The following is an 18,421-nucleotide window of genomic DNA, read 5'->3' as shown; positions in this document are numbered from 1 at the left end:
TACAATTTATAAAACGGTTGGCATTTTCTTCCGTGTTCTTTACACGTGCAATCTTCACTCCACACGTAAAGGGTCACTCGATTCTTTACTTTGTCATCAGATTCTATATGGTCTATTCACCTTCTCTCTTAACATCTCTTCTTGACGTGTCAGCTTGCTTCATGTGACATCACCAGTATCCTCTTCCATCCGTCTTTACATGCTCTTCAGGGATCTTTCCCAAGAGGCAGTCAGCTCTTTGTGGATACTTGCAGAATGGGTTTCTCAATGGATACCTTTCATCAAAGGCCTTTTCGTGTTATGGACATCTTTACAGGTATCGTGCTTGTCACCTTTTCCGGTTCCAACATATAAGCAAGATAGGGGCGGGACTTCCGGTAGAGGCATTTGGCCCCTCCTCTACACTAGCATGAAACTATGGGCCTTTAAAGAGCCCCAATTGTTACTGCTAAACGGTTTCCTGAAAGTTAGTGGCATCATTTTAACTGTAAATGAGTTAATTGTCTAATAAAAATGTCTTTAAAAAGTGTGCCATCATCCACTTAATTTTCAAGCCATATATGTGCCCTCATATGTGTTCCTTGTATTTAATTCCTGTTAAAAACAAGCATTGGCAAAGCTAGCAGTTTTGGTTCTTGCATAAGCATTAAAAAGTCATTAACCTGGCACTGCCATCATATGCCCATGTACTCACGCCATTTGCCAGCTACTGCCATTTTATGGCTAGCTAGCTCCTTTTGGCAGTGACTGGTCAAAATTGTTGTCTTTGCCAATGCTTCTTTATCTTCTTCAATTGCAAAAGGAGAACAACCATATCAATCATCAGCACCAATGATGCAAAACATAATAAATCCCCATAGTGACGTGTTCATATTTTAAAATAAGCTATGTTTGGTTGTTGCCATGGTGGCTACTAAGGTCACACAATTATGCAGCCACGGGAATTTGATATCATAGTAGTGTCAGCTGTGCACAGCTATGCAGCAGGGCTTCAGCTATGACAGGGCTGATGTGTTTTACTTGTCTGGCTTGGATGTCTTCACATGTGCAATGTGGGAAAATGGATAGGAATCTGCCTCTTTGATTATCCTGCAGGGAAGGTAACAACTTCCTCCCAGGGCACAGGAGCCTCTCCCAGGAGATCTCCTGAGAAATGATGCTTCAAAGGCAGCACTAAACTTATTTGAAGGAGAGAAGGGAATACATTGGACAGTTACTTAAGGTCACTATTTCCTCTAAACTGCAAATGCCAAGTCCTGAAAAAAGTGACCCAATAGCATAAACATAAAAAACAATGCACATTTTATTACAAATTAATATCTAAATCAAACATAATACAAATCTTAAAAACCTTGTAAAAATCCACAAGGGAAAAGTCAATAATAAAAATCACAAAACACACAAAAAATAACCCTAATAATAAAAAGACACATGAAATGTGTTTTCATACAAAAAACAAATATATAATGGTCCAATTTGTGTAAAACAATCATTAGCCCAACATGTTTCTGTCCCTATCACCCATTCCCATTTGTTGGAGTTTTGATTTGTGGGTGTGATGATCTCCACGCGTTAAAGATAAGAAGCAAAGTTTCTAACACTAAAAACAATCAAGAAGAAAAGAAATCACCAAGTTTATGTTCAGTGGATATCCCCTGATGAATGTCCTACAGAATGGGTAATAGGGACAGAAACATGTTGGGCTGATGATTGTTTTACACAAATTGGACCTCTGTGAATTAGGTTTTTTGTCCGATTGTGATGGAAAGAGATTTCATGTGTTTTTTTAATTAGGGTTATGTTTTGTGTGTATTGTGATTTTTCTATTTATTTTTCTCTTGTGGGTTTTTACTAGGTTTTTAAGATTTGTATAATGTTTGATTTAGATTTGTAATTGCATTGCTTTTTATGTTTATGTTATTCAGTCAATTTTTTCAGGACTTAGCATTCGGAGTCGAGAGAAAATAGCCACCTTAATTAACTGTTCAATGTATTCCCTGCTCTTCTTCATATAAGTATACACTTTCGGTCCCAGACAGTAGAGATAGGTAACCCGGTTCCGGGGTTGATCTGGGTTTCATTACCTGTGCTATATCAAAGGCAGCACTGACATAACAAAGCCACACTCACACTAGGGTGGTGTACATTGAAGTCCTTTTGAGGTCAGCAGACATGGAAAGGGGGTGGTGTTAGAGTAGCGATAAGAGAGTGGTAGACTGCGAGAGGGGGTCCACACCTGGGTTTCTGCTAGGGATCATTAACACTTCCTGTATCCCTTTTCCTGCAGACCAAGGCACTCTGGGTATGATTTCAGAAGTCAAAAGGCACTTGTGACAACAGCCTGGATTGGATCCCTATCAGCAGGCCTGTTTTGGACCAATCCCGTGTGACACAGTGGCGGAGCTTGCCCCTTGTGGCTCTTCCCAGGTGCCCGGTGTGCCCCCGCCGTTGGCTCCCAATGGGCTGGCGGGCCAGCAGCTCTACCTGGAGCGTCTGCCACTCATTTCAATTAATGATATCACAGCTATACGCACCATGGCTGCGGATGGCGGTCCTTCAGCTGTTTCCACAACCCCCTTGCCTTCTTTGCCTGCCTGAGAGTGGGATGATGTGCCTGTTCGTTTGGCAATACAGATGGGCTCATCATGATCATCTAGCATTTGGTGTTAGGCACACTGCCGGGCCGACGGCAGCCTGGGTGCTGAGCATAGTGCGATTTTCATTTATCATAAAAATCGCACTATGCTGAGAACGACATAACAGACTCTTCCAAATTTCCATTTCCCCGGGTTCACCCAGCCCAGTCCCAGACTATCTGGAGCCACAATACGGCCAGGCAGGCACCAGGCAAAGGAAGCCAGACACATTTGCTACAATGTAGCAATAATCCACACAGGCACAGCCCAATATTAAGTTGTCTCCCTGCTGGGACCACTAGTCCAGGTTGTTCAAGAGAAAGAGGGGCTGCGAGAGGAGAGGACAGAGACAGACTGAGAACGAAGAGTAGGTATACAGCACAACACCCTGACAGGACTCGGTATTAGAGACAGACTGACGGGCGGCAATTCGCCTCCCTCCAGGAGACAGGCGGCGAGAATAGATTGCTCTCATGAACACAGTGTCCAGGGCACAGAGCTGCGAGGACAGCTCTGTTAGGGAGGACTCCCAGGTATGCTAGAGTGATGCTGGGGGTCCGTGGAATCGGAGGGCTTAACTCCCTCCCCGGAATAAATGGAGTACACAGTCAGACAGCAAGTACAAACTGCGGCTTATTGCAAATAAAACCAACAGGGATCAATACAAGAACACAGAAATATTCCAGTACCTAACACTGTTTCATGGCACACAGGCCAGGTTTGTTTGATTTCCACGTCACAGTCTAGGCCCGTCTCTATAAACCTATCAGGCCCAGGGATTGGGTATCGAGAGTGCTATAACCTATTTGATCACCTATACGTGTTATTCTACTGGCTCTTTCATGTCAGGTGGCTGGCCTGTCCCGTCCCCAAAAACTATTCTATTACATTGTTGCAGAGTAGTGGGTTTACCATTGGTTCATGCCTCTTGCCATGCACCCATGCAATACTAAACTGTGATTGGTTAGAGTGGCTGCTCGCAGGCCTGGGACTCGATCGAGATCTCAGCTCGCTGTGCATCTCTTCAAGGTGATGTGAACGATTATGTGCCTGTATTGTAACTTGTGTACACCACCTTGCCTTATGAGAATATTCTCCTCACGGTAGCAACACTTGTTGCAATCTGCATCTGGTTTGCTGAGACCGGCTCCTCTTTCTCACTGTGGGCGACTGTCCATTGTCTTGCTTGGCTGCATCACGTGTTTGGAGACCACGATTTTGAGCTCTGCAGCTCTGAATTATGAGGATTTATTCAGCTTCTCTGAAGCTGTTCCCTTTGTCATCTGGGGATTGGAATGTGTCTTCAAATCTCTGACCTTGGCTTTGGGCCTGTCTCAAGCGTCTTGCTATCTGTGAAGCCTTAGTCAGCTCTGCTCATCTCCTGCTCAGTGGCTTGAGGTGTGCTGTAATTTTCCTAAACATTATAATGCGTTTTCTACATCGCCCATGTTGTCCTACCTTCCCTATGTGTTAACTATATGTTGTACAATCAGGTTCCACATATACTCCTGTATGTCCACTCGAATATTGGCTTTAAGCATCTGCAAGCTTGCTCCGGATCTCTTGTGCCTTGTGGTTCTGCGTTACTTCATTTGGCGAATGGCAAAATAATAAAAGCATTCACAGTATGTATGTGTATCTGTCCTCTAGCTACAGAACTGTACGATCATGTTCTTCATGTATGTGAGTGTGTGTTTATGTGGTGCAGTGCGGACTGCACATTTGCATCAAGTCTAACCCTGCGATGTTGTTGTGTCACTAATGACGTCCGTAGCATGGCTTTTTCATCCTTAGTCGAGGCTGTCCATATAGGTGTCTCCGTCCATGATCACTGGCTCTTCTCCCACACCCGGGAAGACTTGCATTGCGTTTGACCTGTATGGCTGGTTGAGAGGATATCTTTCAGTGTACTTGTCAATCATTGGTGCACTCGGGATTCGTGCAACATCAGATGAATGGCGGCAAGCATTTCTACCTCTTCGTCCTGACCAGAACTTGGGTCCGTGGAGGTGTGGTCTCGAGACTCCCTCTTCAGTCGCCCCTCTGGTTGACCTGTCGACCACATCCTTATAAGTTCATCCTTTTGATCTTGGCTGCCATATCTTGGTAATCCCTCCAAGGTGTCCATAGTGATTCACATGATCATCGAAAGTCCATTCCATATAACTGCACGCTCTTTCCGGGTTACACCACACCCATTTTCCTTCATAGTACTTCACATTGAACGGGTGTTCTAGCTTTATTGCGTTGTGTGGGAATAGCTGACAGTTCACTAGACGTTCGCTTAGTCGGTCTCTTCCACAATCAAGTCTTTTGCTCCTCCTATATTCACATACATCAAGACTTTCATTCCAATAGTTTCTTCTGCTCTCTTGCTGCACTGAGTGAGGCAAATCTTCACCCCACACATTGTCACTCCTGCCAGTATTAGCGCTCCCACTATCACCTTTAGTCCATCTGATAGCCATGACGGCATCCATGACCATATGTATGCTCTCCTACTCTGATCCTTTCCAGTCCCCTTTGCTTCATCCTCTATTTTGGCATGCATCTGCTATAGCTGTGTTACCGCCTCTGTAAGTGTCCCGTTCTCTTCGTCATTGGCAGGTGAGAATGTGCAACTGGAACTCCCAATTTTTGCGCAAACTCCTCCTTCCATTGCAGTCCAGAGCCACCAACCTTACTGCTCGGAGCTCTTCTTTTATTGTGTTGATCCCATTCACTGTGGAATTAATCATTACCATCATCTCCCAACGGGTTATCTGCAGCCATTTCACATTTGTATATGTCTGTACAGATGGTATTACTGATGCGAAGAACATTTGCGTTCTGCTGAACAGTCTGTGCTCCGCTGGCACTTCATCCAGAGCTGTTTCTGAAGACTGTGAGAAGTAATTGCCTCCTCTCTTTACTCTACTCAATTCAGCAGGTTTATCTTTCTTGCTTATCCATTCCTCCTTCACAGATCTCTTCTTCCTTTTGTTGGTATCCATCTTCGGGAACTCATCAAGTTTCACATCCTTTCGTGGCACGACCAAGGATGGCATGTTGATGTGTTCCAATGAGCAAACTCCTCCCTAGTTGGGTGGCAGCCTCCCCTTGGATCTGCATGCCCAGTAGTGATCCATCAGCACTATGGCTGCGGACTCTCAACGTGGGAAAAAAACACAGAACAGGTTATCATGCCATGTTCTTTCTAGAGAGGGGCACATGCTACCTTTTTTGTATTTTTGTAAAGAATGTGTTGACACCCTAAGTTTCCTAGGGTCATCCAGATGTGGATCCCTTGCTCACTGTACTCAGAGAGGCACAGCTCCACCTCTCTAATGAGGCCCAACAAGGCTGAAACACGTGTCTGGGGTTTCTGTTGGTACTCTGGTTCAGAAGAGAATTGCCATAGCATTTTGGTGCTGGCTGGACTACTCATGTGGGCGGGACATAGACTGATATGCAAATGGGTATTTCCCTTCTGTGAAAGGTACACTGAGCTAAAGTCTAGCTGTGGACTCTTGAGTGGGTACCTTCCCAAAGAACAGGTCATTTAGCCGTGTTTGTTCTCAAAAGGAGCTTCTATATGGACTATTTTTTGATTGTTTAAGGGACTTAGGTTTAGTCACCCTAATTTTCCTAGGGTCATCTAGATGTGGACCGCTTGCTCACTGTGCTAGAAAGGCACAGCTCCACCTCTCTGGTGAGGCCCAACAACTGAAACACGTGTCTGGAGTTGCTGTTTGTATTATTGTTCAGAAGAGAATTGCCATAGCACTTTGGTGCTGGCTGGACTGCCCATGTGGGCGGGACAAAGACTGATATGCAAATGGGTATTTCCCTTCTGTGAAAGGCACAGTGAGCTAAAGTCTGGCTGCGGACTCCTGAGTGGGTACCTTCCCAAAGAACAGGTCATTTAGCCGTGTTTGTTCTCAAAGAGGGGCGCCTATGGACAATTTATTGATTGTTTAACGGACTTAGGTTTAGTCACCCTAGGTTTCCTAGGGTCATCCAGATGTGGACGCCTTGCTCACTGTGCTCAGAGAGACATAGCTCCACCTCACTGATGAGGCCCAACAAAGCTGAAACACATGACTGAGGTTGCTGTTGGTACTCTTGTTCAGAAGAGAATTGCTATAGCACTTCGGTGCTGGACTGCCCATGTGGGTGGGACAAAGACTAATATGCAAATGGAATTTCCCTACTTTGAAAGGTACAGTGAGCTAAAGTCTGGCTGCGGACTCTTGGGTGGGTACCTTCCCAAAGAACTGGTCATTTAGCCGTGTTCGTTCTCAAGGAGGGACACCTATGGACTATTTTATGATTGTTTAAGGGACTTAGGTTTAGTCACCCTAAGTTTCCTGCGATCATCCAGACGTGGACCCCTTGCTCATTGTGCTCTGAGAGGTGCAGCTTCACCTCACTGATGAGGCCCAACAAGGCTGAAACACGTGTCTGGGGTTGCTGTTGGTCCTCTTGTTCAGAAGAAAATTGCCGTAGCATTTCAGTGCTGGACTTCCCATGTGGGCGGGACAAAGAATGATATGCAAATGGATATTTCCCTTCTGTGAAAGGTACAGTGAGCTAAAGTCTGGCTGCGGACTCTTGAGTGGGTATCTTCCCAAAGAACAGGTCATTTAGCCGTGTTTGTTCTCAAAAGGAGCGCCTATGGACTATTTTTTGATTGTTTAAGGGACTTAGGTTTAGTCACCCTCATTTTCCTAGGGTCATCTAGATGTGGACCGCTTGCTCACTGTGCTAGAAAGGCACAGCTCCACCTCTCTGGTGAGGCCCAACAAGCTGAAAGACATGTCTGGGGTTGCTGTTTGTATTATTGTTCAGACGAGAATTGCCATAGCACTTTGGTGCTGGCTGGACTGCCCATGTGGGCGGGACAAAGACTGATATGCAAATGGGTATTTCCCTTCTGTGAAAGGCATAGTGAGCTAAAGTCTGGCTGTGGACTCTTGAGTGGGTACCTTCCCAAAGAACCGGTCATTTAGTCATGTTTGTTCGCAAAGAGGGGCGCCTATGGACTATTTTTTGATTGTTTAACAGACTTAGGGTTAGTCACCCTAGGTTTCCTACGGTCATCCAGATGTGGACCCCTTGCTCACTGTGCTCAGAGAGGTGCAGCTCCACCTCATTGATGAGGCCCAACAAGGCTGAAACACAAGCCTGGGGTTGCTGTTGGTACTCTTGTTCTGAAGAGAATTGCCATAGCATTTCGGTGCTGGACTGCCCATGTGGGTGGGACAAAGACTAATATGCAAATGGGTATTTCCCTTCTGTGAAAGGTACAGTGAGCTAAAGTCTGGCTGCGGACTCTTCAGTGGGTATCTTCCCAAAGAACAGGTCATTTAGCCGTGTACGTTCTCAAAGAGGGGCACCTATGGACTATTTTTTGCCTTCAAATCTCCCCCGAGTTGTTACCATTGACAGGTACATCAGGCATTGAGCTCTTGCTGCTGGTATATCAGTTGCTATTAACATTCTGGAGGCACTCATTGGATAGGGGATTAATGAGCAGACATAAACGGTCTCTCCAGTGGTTTCCTTACCTACTTCTATCTGGTATGTGTACCACGTGTTGTTAGACACTAGTGCAGTGTCGGTGAGATAGAGATTTACCCCTTTCATGTCTGTGTCAGCACTGGGCTTACCTCTTCTTACCGTTTCTTCCGTGTTCTCCTGTCCGCCTGACAATGGTCGTTGCACCTGCTTGGGTCAGGGGAATGTTAGTAGAGAATACAGCAGTAGCACAAGCAACAAATTAAATTCTCCAAAATATAAAAGCAACCACCCCACTTGGAATAAGGAGACACAACAAAATAATCACATTCTTTATTTTTTCACCCATCTTTACCTGTGCTGTCTGATCCTTGTTCAGCCTGAAGATATAGTTGCCCGCCTGAAATGCACAAAAGTGTGCATTATTTGTTAGTATCCAGTTAATTCTTTAAGCCCTGCGAACTAGATAGTCGTTGATAGCATAAATGAACACTTGCTCCCACACTGCCCTTACTGCCGGGTCTCTTATTGTGGCGAGAATAGGAGGGTCACCTTGTTCCAGTTGTGGATATGCTTGGGACAAATATTCTACATAGGCGAAATAATACACTCTGGGGGTTCATGCTTGAAATCTACTGGGCCATCTCACAGTGTGGACAAATCGGTTTTAGAAAGTATCAGGGTGATAGTTAGCGGGTAACATGAAGAAACATCAATCATTGCAATCAGCGTTCACGAAGAATGTATGTGGAGAATAAAATAACAAACAGTGTATCCTCACACTAAGTCGGTCAATAGTCCAGTCCCTAACTCTGCTGCCTTTGAGCAAGTAACCATTGGGTGTCCTCCACTTGGCAGTGTAAGTTCAGAATCGTTTGCTTGCTCTTCTTGCTGCTGATCTTTGGCCCTGTTGAACTTGTTGCCAGGTGAGGCTGCTGCTTTATAGGGCTTGATGTCAGACAAGTGGTTCTATACCATCTTCCCCTGCAGTCGGACAGCTTTATCTGCTACTGCTGCAACGGTGAGGATGCCCGTAAATCGAGGTGCATCCCACTTTCAGATAGAATTTCGCAGCAGGACCACGTCTCCAAAGTTAACCTGTCTTTTTACTCCAGAGTCTTTTTGTCCATTGTTGCCATTGCCTTCTGGGCCTGCCCAGAACCGGTGTATCTGGCGAGAGATAAAAGAGGCACTAGTTATTAAGGAAGTAATGTAATCATACATCTCCTGACCTAACACATCTGTGCTACTCTCAGCATCTTTCAAAGCCCAGCAACGTGGTGATGTGCTTGAACATCTCATTGGCGAAGTGAGGGCCGTTGTCAGACTGCAGGACCTCACACACGCCCCATCGTGGGAATACTTCCCTGATCAGAAATTTGGCTGCCCTGAAGGCATCAGGATGAGAGCAGGGGCCTGCTTCAATCCACGGAGAGAATGGGCATACAACCACTATCATGTAGCAGTACCCTTGGCACACATGGATCATGTCAACATAGTCAACATGTAGATGTTGGAATGGGCCTGCTGGACGTGGTATGGCTCCTCTCACAACTCTCAAGGTATGTCCCGCTGTGTACTCTTTGCATACAAGACAATTATTCACAAATTCAGGCACGTGTTCTACCAAAGTAGGACAGAACCATGTTTCTCCAATATGGGCAGCAATGACCTCTTTACCTGTGTGCGTGGGATAGTGTAACTGTGTAAGGATGTGTTCAATAGTGCCAGAGGCATCACCACCTTCTCTGTGTTGTTTTGTCACCATAGGGTGTCTGTTGGAGATATTATGCATCCCCTTTTTGTCCATAAATCCTTCACTTCCCTGGGTGCAGCTCCCTGTAACTCCATAATCTGTGCTTCTGGCAGTACATTGTACCCTTCCTTTAGTATCATTCTCCTTGCATTATGGACATTTGATGCTAGCTTCATCTCTAGTAACTCTCCAAAATATGCTGCCCACTTTGATTCTGAGTCTGCTGCTTCATTTCCTCTTGAAATCGCATCTTCCCCTCGTGTGTGTGCCTGGCACTTCACTATGGCTACCTGTGTAATATAATCAATTACTTCAATCAGTTTGCCCAATAAAAGTGCATGCTGAACTTTTGTCCCATCTGCCCTCCCAAATCCCCTCCTGATCCATCGTGACAGTCCTCAATGTACTGTTAACGTCACGTACGCTGAGTCCGAATACACTGTCACTTCCTTTTCCCTGCTGTTTTCTAATGCCAGTATTAAGGCCATCAATTCTGCTGCTTGTGCTGAATAATGTGATGGTAGTCATTCACTTGCCACTACTGCGCTTGTTCCATCCTCCCTCAACCTCACCACTGCTGTCCCTGTATGTCTGACCCCATCTGACTGATTAATTATTGAAGTCCCATCAATTTACAGCATGTTGCCTCCCCTCAAGTGCATCCTCATGTACTTTGCAGGTGTCACTGAACATCTGTATGTTCGCTGTACAGTCGTGTGCATAGCCGTCCACCTGCAGAACATCTGCGAGAAAGGTTACTGGCTTGACAAGTCAGCACCTCACTATTGTGAGTGAGGGGTTTGATAGTATGATCTCATATCCTGATGCTCTCTGTGTTGTCAATGTGATCTTTGGCCTCTGCACTATTGCGAACAGTGCATGCTCCACGTAAAGCATGGTAGTGCACCCCATGGTAGTCCCTGCTGATTTCTCCAATGCATATGTGGCAGCAGCCAAAGCTTGTTCACACTGATAGTGTCCTCTCACTACCGGGTCAAGTGTTCCATTGTAGTGAGCTATGGGCTTGTGCCCCAAACGTGTCCTCTGTGTCAGTACTACCTTCATCACTACCCCGTCAGAGTGTGAGAACAGGAAAAATTCTTTTTTGTAGTCTGGGATCCCTAAAACTGGAGCTTTGCATATTACTTTAGTGTATTGAATGCCTCAGTCATCTCATCTGTCCAGTTAATTGTCTTGTGTCCCTTCGGTGCTTCTTTTGGAATGCCCAATAATGGCCTTGTGTATGTACTGTAGTCGAATACCCATGCTCTGCAGTAATTGCACAACCCTAAGAACTGCTGCTTTTCTCTTACTGTCATGGGTTTGGCTGTCCTGCGTATTGTCTCCGCCCTCTCTGACGTAATCTGTCGTCCATTTTGAGAGATTGTCTGTCCAATGAATGGTACTTCTTTCTGACAGTACTGTAGTTTGGCCTTGTCTACCTTGTAACCCTTGTATGCTAACACTGTCAGCATGTGCACTGAGTCGTTTCTACACGTGTCTTCTGTCATACTGCAAATCAAAATGTCATCTACGTACTGCAAAACCATGCTTTCCATCTGTACATTTCCTGGGTCCATCTGGAGGACCCTGTTGAATATATAGCGTGACTTGTAGTACCCTTGTAGGAGCCTTTTATGTTTCCACTTCTGGTTTCTATACATAAAGGAAGTCAAGTCTTGTGAATCTGGGTGTAGTGGTACTGGGAAGAATGCATTTTTCCAGTTTATGTCCGTGAAGCAGGTGGCTTCCGCCAGAATGCTGCACACAATGGTCACTGAGTTTTGGACCAAAGTGTCACACACATGGTACGATCCACATTTCACCATCCACTTTACCCCCGTATCAGGGAACGAAGTTTGCGGCAAACGGCCCCTTTCTGGCAATGTTGGAGGTTGCTAGGGAAACGAAGGTTGTTGTCACAGGGTCATGTGCCTGATAAGGTGACATCCAAGTTACCAGCTGGACACTTGTCACGCCTCCTTGACGCACATCCCAGCATCCATAAAAGTATCTGCAACACCAGAGTTGGTGCTTCTGATTAGCATTATTATTCTAATTACTTTCAGCCGAATTCTTTCCTACACCGACCTGGGAAATCCATACCCGATGATCCTTCTGCCTCTCCCTTGTACTTGGTTTGATCTGCTGGCCTCCGACCCGGACCGTCCCAGACCTCGCTTGCTTCATTCTTTCGAAGCTCATTGTAACTTCCTCCCGCTCTGTGTTTCACACGCTGCCAGCACAAATATGCCCAGCACGAATTCCGACTTCAAGCTGCGCAAACCTAACAATAACCTGCAGCATACTGACTGTCACAGGACCCGAGTTTCGATCGCTGCCAGCACGTAGAGTTATCATCGCATCTGCAGCATATCTTTTTCTCCCACGGGACCCAAGACACGAACGTTTCAGCACGGACACCGCCAGCAACCTCTCGCCGGACATTGACCAGAGCAGAGCGGTTGCAGTCCTTCCCCATTTGATAACCGGTAAGATGGGAACGTAGTTCCTTCCCATCTGGGGTTGTTCATTCTTAGTAGTGTCCTCGGTATTCAACACTTTTGAGTATCATACTAAGGTTATCCACCCTCCATGCAACCGGACATATTCTAAGTGCATTACGTATCCTGTACTTCAACTAAGGAGACATTATCCAAGAATGAATAGTGCAAGTACTTGAATGCTCTGCTGTGGAATTGCACCAACCCGACTCTAGTAGCGGCCCTTGTTCCGTTCGGGGGGTTCCCAATACTAACCTTCCCTTTTTCTTATTCTGTCCTACCGTTGTTTCCATTGTTAGGGGTCTGTTTAGTTCACAGAGGGTAAGCCTTAATAATACTCCTATTGTACTGTCCAATTCCTCCTCTCTGGCCTTAGCTAATAACTCTCTATCCTCCTAGGTACTACCAACCTACAGTCACCTCTTTCACAGGTATTGATCTTAGCTATAGAGCAGAATTATATCTCCTTCTTATCCACTCCATTCTAACCATTTGTCCTTCTTTTACAGCTTCGTGAAAGTGGTGTGGGTATCCCCGCTCTTTTGGGTAATTTACCATCTTGGCTGTTATCCTAACATGGCAAGAGGGTCCATTGCAAGAACAGTTTCCTCAGTGAGAGGGAGTCCGGTCTAGTATTCTCCTTTGGGAATTACGCCAGCAGTGACTGAAGTATCTGGACTCATTGAACAGCTCTCATCTGATCCTGAGCCAACGCCCTGGCCAGTCTGCACAGTGGTGAGTCTAACACAAAGGATCCTCTCCCTATTCAATTTGGTTTAGGGGGTGTAAGTCCTGGATGAAATGCCACAACCCCCCCATTGCTTTCTTGATAGGGTACAAATCCATGTTGCATGGGGACTCTGATGGTACTAGGATGCCACGCTCCACTAGTGCTGTAAACGTCTGATAAATGCCCTCATCTGCCTCCTTTAAAAGGGGATACTGTTTTACTCTGTGTAGAATTGCTCCTGGTTTCAACTTTAGCTTTACTCCCCCTATTCCTTTCAGAAGCCCCACATCATAGGGACTGGTGGTCCATAGGGTGTTGGGGTCTTTGGCCAGATCCTCCACACAGAAAGGGGGTGGTACTTCCAGCACCATCGCCATCTTCTGTGGCACCTCCCTGTAATGTATCCTCAGCCAGTATGTCAGACTCATCTCAAACACCATCTGGTGTTCTGATCGCTTGTCTCTGAATAATTTTTCGTGTGTCACTGTGGTTAGCCTGCACCCCTCTTCCACCATGATTACTGCTCACGATAACCGACCTGTGTCGTCCATCCCATGTATTGCTATCCACTCGTTCCTCAGAACTGCTGCCTCGATCTCTATTGGCACTATTGTCCTTTCCTTCTCATTCATAGGAAGCTCTGGTCTGAATAAGTACTAAGTTGGCATCTGCCACATATTCCCTGCAATCCCTGGAAGCCTTGCAATTGCCATGTCAGTTCTGTACTGGAACAGCTCCTCATCCACTGGCACCCCCCTCTGTACCTTCCGCCCACAATAGGGCTGAATTATCTCTCTTACATTGAGCATGTGTATTCCTGGTGTGGAGCACACTGTCCTCTTGTCTGTGAATGAAATTGTCATGTTCAATCTGCTCATGATGTCTCGTCCCAGTATATTTACAGGTGTCTGTCAAGAGTATAGTAAAGGCAGAGATATATCGTGTTCTCCTATAGAAAGAGAGATATCGTCTGTGAAAGGAACCACTTCCCGCGCCCCAAAGAATCCTTGAGTATTAATATAATCGACCTGACAATGTTAATGCTTCTTCCCTAATGCAGGACCTAGTCGCCACTGTATCTACAAGAAAGGAAAACGTCTTGTCACCTATTGCGACCCCTATGTGAGGTTACTACGCAGGGTTGGGTGTGATCGACAGGATGGAACACATCAAGCCCATCTGTGGGCTGTCCTACTGAGGGTACATGGACATTCCGTGCCCGTGAATGAGTTGTTCCCCAGTTTCCTAATGGTAACTGTACCCATGGCATCCATGAGTGTACCTGTGCCGTGATTTTGCTGTACATTGTCCAGTATTTGTTGTACATGCTATGTGCCTCCTCGAATCAGTGCTGCTTGTAGATATTGTGGTACGGGCACCTGCATCTGTGGTACGGGTGCCGCCATCTGTGGTATCTTTGTCATGGGCTGGTGTGCCTGCTGGGGAACCCCATGTGTCTGTCCATGCCGCATCTGTATCTGATCCTGCGAATAGTAGTCACCCTGATCCCCCCGATACATCTGCTGGTATGGGCCTCCCCAATTCTGCTGCATCTCCCTGTTCCTGCACACTCTCGAACTGTGTCCCAGCTGCCCACATGACCAACACTGTGGTTGCTTCCTCCCTTGTCTTCGGAAACTACTCTCGTAATCGCCTACGGTGTCTTCATCCCACCTCGTCTTCCGGGACATAATTGCCCCAATGTCGGAGGAGTCTAGGTATTGTGTCCTCAATGCTCGCCATACCGCAGCTCTGCAGTTTGCAAATGGTAAACCAGTGTGCGCTGTGTTCTGTGTTGTCACTCCAGGGAACCCCGCCCTCTTCCATACATCATCAGCAGCGTCTCTGAGGATCGGCACTAGCAGTCCCTTTACGTCTTACACTGCTAACCTCTGTCCTGCTATCATTAGTTCCATCACATAAATCCATTTTTCTGCACACTACACTCAACAAGGGTAGTCTGCACCTCACATTCTCTTTGTCAATGTGTTTCCATGGTATATACTGGCGTCTCCTCCCTCCCTTCACAGCAGTGGCATCTGTGTGAATCCTACATCCCCATGTGTGCTCCGGGTCAGCTTAACCTGTCTGTCCGTGTTCCTCATGTCGGTGTACACATCTAGTGATTCTGTTATGGGTAGCCAGAGGTCGTCATTGTGTCCTTCCGGGATCCTTCCCCTTGAGCACACTATAGCTGTCTCCCCCTTCCTTCATCCTGGGAGGTCCCTGAGCCTGTCCACATACGGCCCTAGGTCATCGAAGTTACATAGCTCTTCCACTGATCATGGTGTGCACTTGTCCTTGCCCCCTCCTGTTTACCCGATACATGTGCCTGTTTCCCATGTCACTCGCTTGTCTGTGCTTGTCACCGTTGATCGAGGCCTACTCTGCTCCCCCCTCTCATCCCCACTGTTTCACCCCTCATTGTCGGACCCCGAGCCCATGTTACTAAAAATGTCATCTATGAAGCTCAGCCTCCTAGTAGTTGTGTCCGTGCTAGGTTTCAAGTCTATGTCTATACCTCGCAAGTCATATCTACTGTCTCCCTCCCAGCACCTTAGGCCTGTTCTGTCTCGGTCCATTGTACTCATGTGCCGTGAGGTCCTGCTGTCCGGCTCTGCTCATCTGCCCCCTCAAAGATGTTGCTTCCCTTATCCGCTGCCCCTTGTGCCCTCACCACCCTTATTGCTCGCTCGTCTTCCTCCTTGCGTGCATGTTCCCTTGCCAATCTTTTCACCTGCAACTTCCTCTGTTCCCTCTCCAGCAACTTGTGTTTTTCCTACTCTGCTATCTCCCTCCTCTTCTCGAACTCTTCTACTTCCCTTATCCTTCTGTCCCACTGCTCCTGTTCCTCTCTCTTCCTTTCTCTCCTATCCCTTTCTATTCTCTCTTCTCTTTCTCTCTGCACCTTCTCCTTCTCTTCCTCTCGTCTCCTCTCCCTGTCCTCTCTTGTTAATCTCTCTTCTGTTTCCTTCTCCTTTCTGTCCTTTTGCTCCATTATTTCAGCCCAACCCAATGCTTCCCGCTCCCCTTCGACCCTTCCATTGCCTTGGTAGCCCCTTCTGCTTCCCCATCTGGCTTCCCGTCTAGCTTTAGGAGGATCTGTCCCCCTATCCATTCACCCGTGGCTATTCCCCCTAGCCCCTCCTTTTCACCCTTTTGTACCTCACTGTTTGTTCCCTTCTCTGTGATTGGTTGCCCTGCGCCTCTCGGCCCCTCTTCCCGAGTATATGGTGGTGGTTTATATGCTGGATTTGAATGCCCTTCTGCTGCTCTTAATTCTCATGTGGGGTACATCCCTTGCTCATCGTCTGTGTTATCAGAGACCACACTCGGAGGGATGTGTGGCGGAGTGGAAGGCGGGGTCACGGACCCCGGTACTTCCTGCTGGTTCAGTATTCACTGATGCCTCACTGCATCCACCTCGCCCTCCTGGAACATGCGCCACAATTCGAAAATGGCCATGCAGCTTGTTAACTTCTTCCCCTGATAGGTGCCCTGTATGTGTGCCAGTAGTGATTGCTGCACATCTTTAGAGAAACTTCCGCAAGGGGCCATGGTTTAGTTAAGCTCCCCCTTGGTGCCTTTAGACCATTCTATGCTATCTTTGCATATTTTCACCCGATAGGATGGGAGTGGAGTGTCTTACACAGCTGCTAGAGGTGCATTCCATACCCCCACCCGCACTTCCCTTGATACATTGCTGTTGCATTTACCTCACCTCAAATTGAGGGTTTCCATTGTCTGCTGTTATGGGAATAACACAATGCAATCACAATGTTATTACTTTTCTATAAGCCTCTCTGGCCCAATGGTAAGCCCACTACTCTGCAACAATGTAATAGAATAGTTTTTGGGGAGGGGAAGTAGCAATTTCTGAGGGACACAGCAGCCGAACAGCGCCAGCAGACCACGGAGTGTGAATATTGCCCCAGTCGCACGGCAACTGTGGGTGTGCGGCAGGGTATTAAGTATTGTGGATTATTGTTTAGTGGAATACTAAAATGTGATTGTTAGAGCGGCTGCTCCCAGGCCTGGGACTCGATCGAGTTCTCAGCTCGCTGTGCACCTCTTCAAGGTGATGTGAACGATTATGGGTCTGTATTGTGACTTGTGTATACCGCCTTGCCTTGTAAGAATATTCTCCTCATGGTAGCAACACTTGTTACAATCTGCGTCTGTTTTGCTGAGACCAGCTCTTCTTTCTCACTGTGGGTGACTGTCCATTGTCTTGCTGGGTTGCATCATGTGTTTAGAGACCCCGATTTTGAGCTCTGCAGCTCTGAATTATGAGGATTTATTCTGTTTCTCTGCACCTGGTCCCTTTGTCATCTGGGGATTGGAATGTGTCTTCATTTCTCTGACCTTGGCTTTGGGCCTGTCTGATGCCTCTTGCTCTCTGTGCAGCCTTAGTCAGCTCTGCTCATCTCCTGCTCAGTGGCCTGAGGCCTGCAGTCATTTTCCTAAACCTAATGATGCGGTTTCTGCATTGTCCATGTTGTACTACATTCCCTATGGCTTAACCACATGTTGTTTGATCAGGTTCCATATATACGCCTGTATGTCCACGCAAATATTGCCTTTGATCATCAGCAAGCTTGGTCAAGATCACTTGTGCCATGCGTTTCTGCGTTACTGCATTTGGCGAATGGCAAAATAATAAAAGCATTGACAGTATGTATGTGTATCTGTCCTCTTGCTATAGAACTCTACGCTCATGTTGTTCATGTATAAGAGTGTGTGTTTATGTGGTGCAGCGCGGACTGCACATGTGCTTAATTTCTAACACTGCAATGTCGTGGTGCCACTAATGACGACAGTGCCATGGCTTCTTGGTGTTTAGTCAAGGCTGTCCACGATCACTGGGTCTTCTCCCACACTCGGGAAGACTTGCATTGTATTCGGCCTGTATGGCTGGCTGAGAGGATATCTTTCAGTGTACTTGTCGATCATTGGTGCACTCAGGATTCGTGCAACATAGGATGAATGGCAGCAAGCTTTCCTACCTCTCCATCCTGACCAGAACTTCGGGGCGCAGAGGGGTGGTCTCTGGACTCCCTCTTCAGCTCTCAGCACTACTATGACAAACTCATCAAGGCAAGGCATTCATGCCTTTTCTACATAAACACACATGTAGGCGCTTGCAGGCACCAATTCTATGCTGCTCAACTTTAACGATGACTACATGTGCATACAGTGTAGGCGCCAATAATATTTTTCTTAGGTTCGTCATAATACTTTGTTTAATGTGCGCAGCATGACTTCATAGGCTGTGGTTGTTTTCAATACTAGAGTC

This window comes from Ambystoma mexicanum, chromosome 2q (assembly GCF_040938575.1).
Source record: "Ambystoma mexicanum isolate Mex_15411 chromosome 2q, UKY_AmexF1_1, whole genome shotgun sequence".
In the NCBI taxonomy this organism is placed as follows: Eukaryota; Metazoa; Chordata; class Amphibia; order Caudata; family Ambystomatidae; genus Ambystoma; species Ambystoma mexicanum.
Note: the sequence above shows the minus strand (reverse complement) of the source record.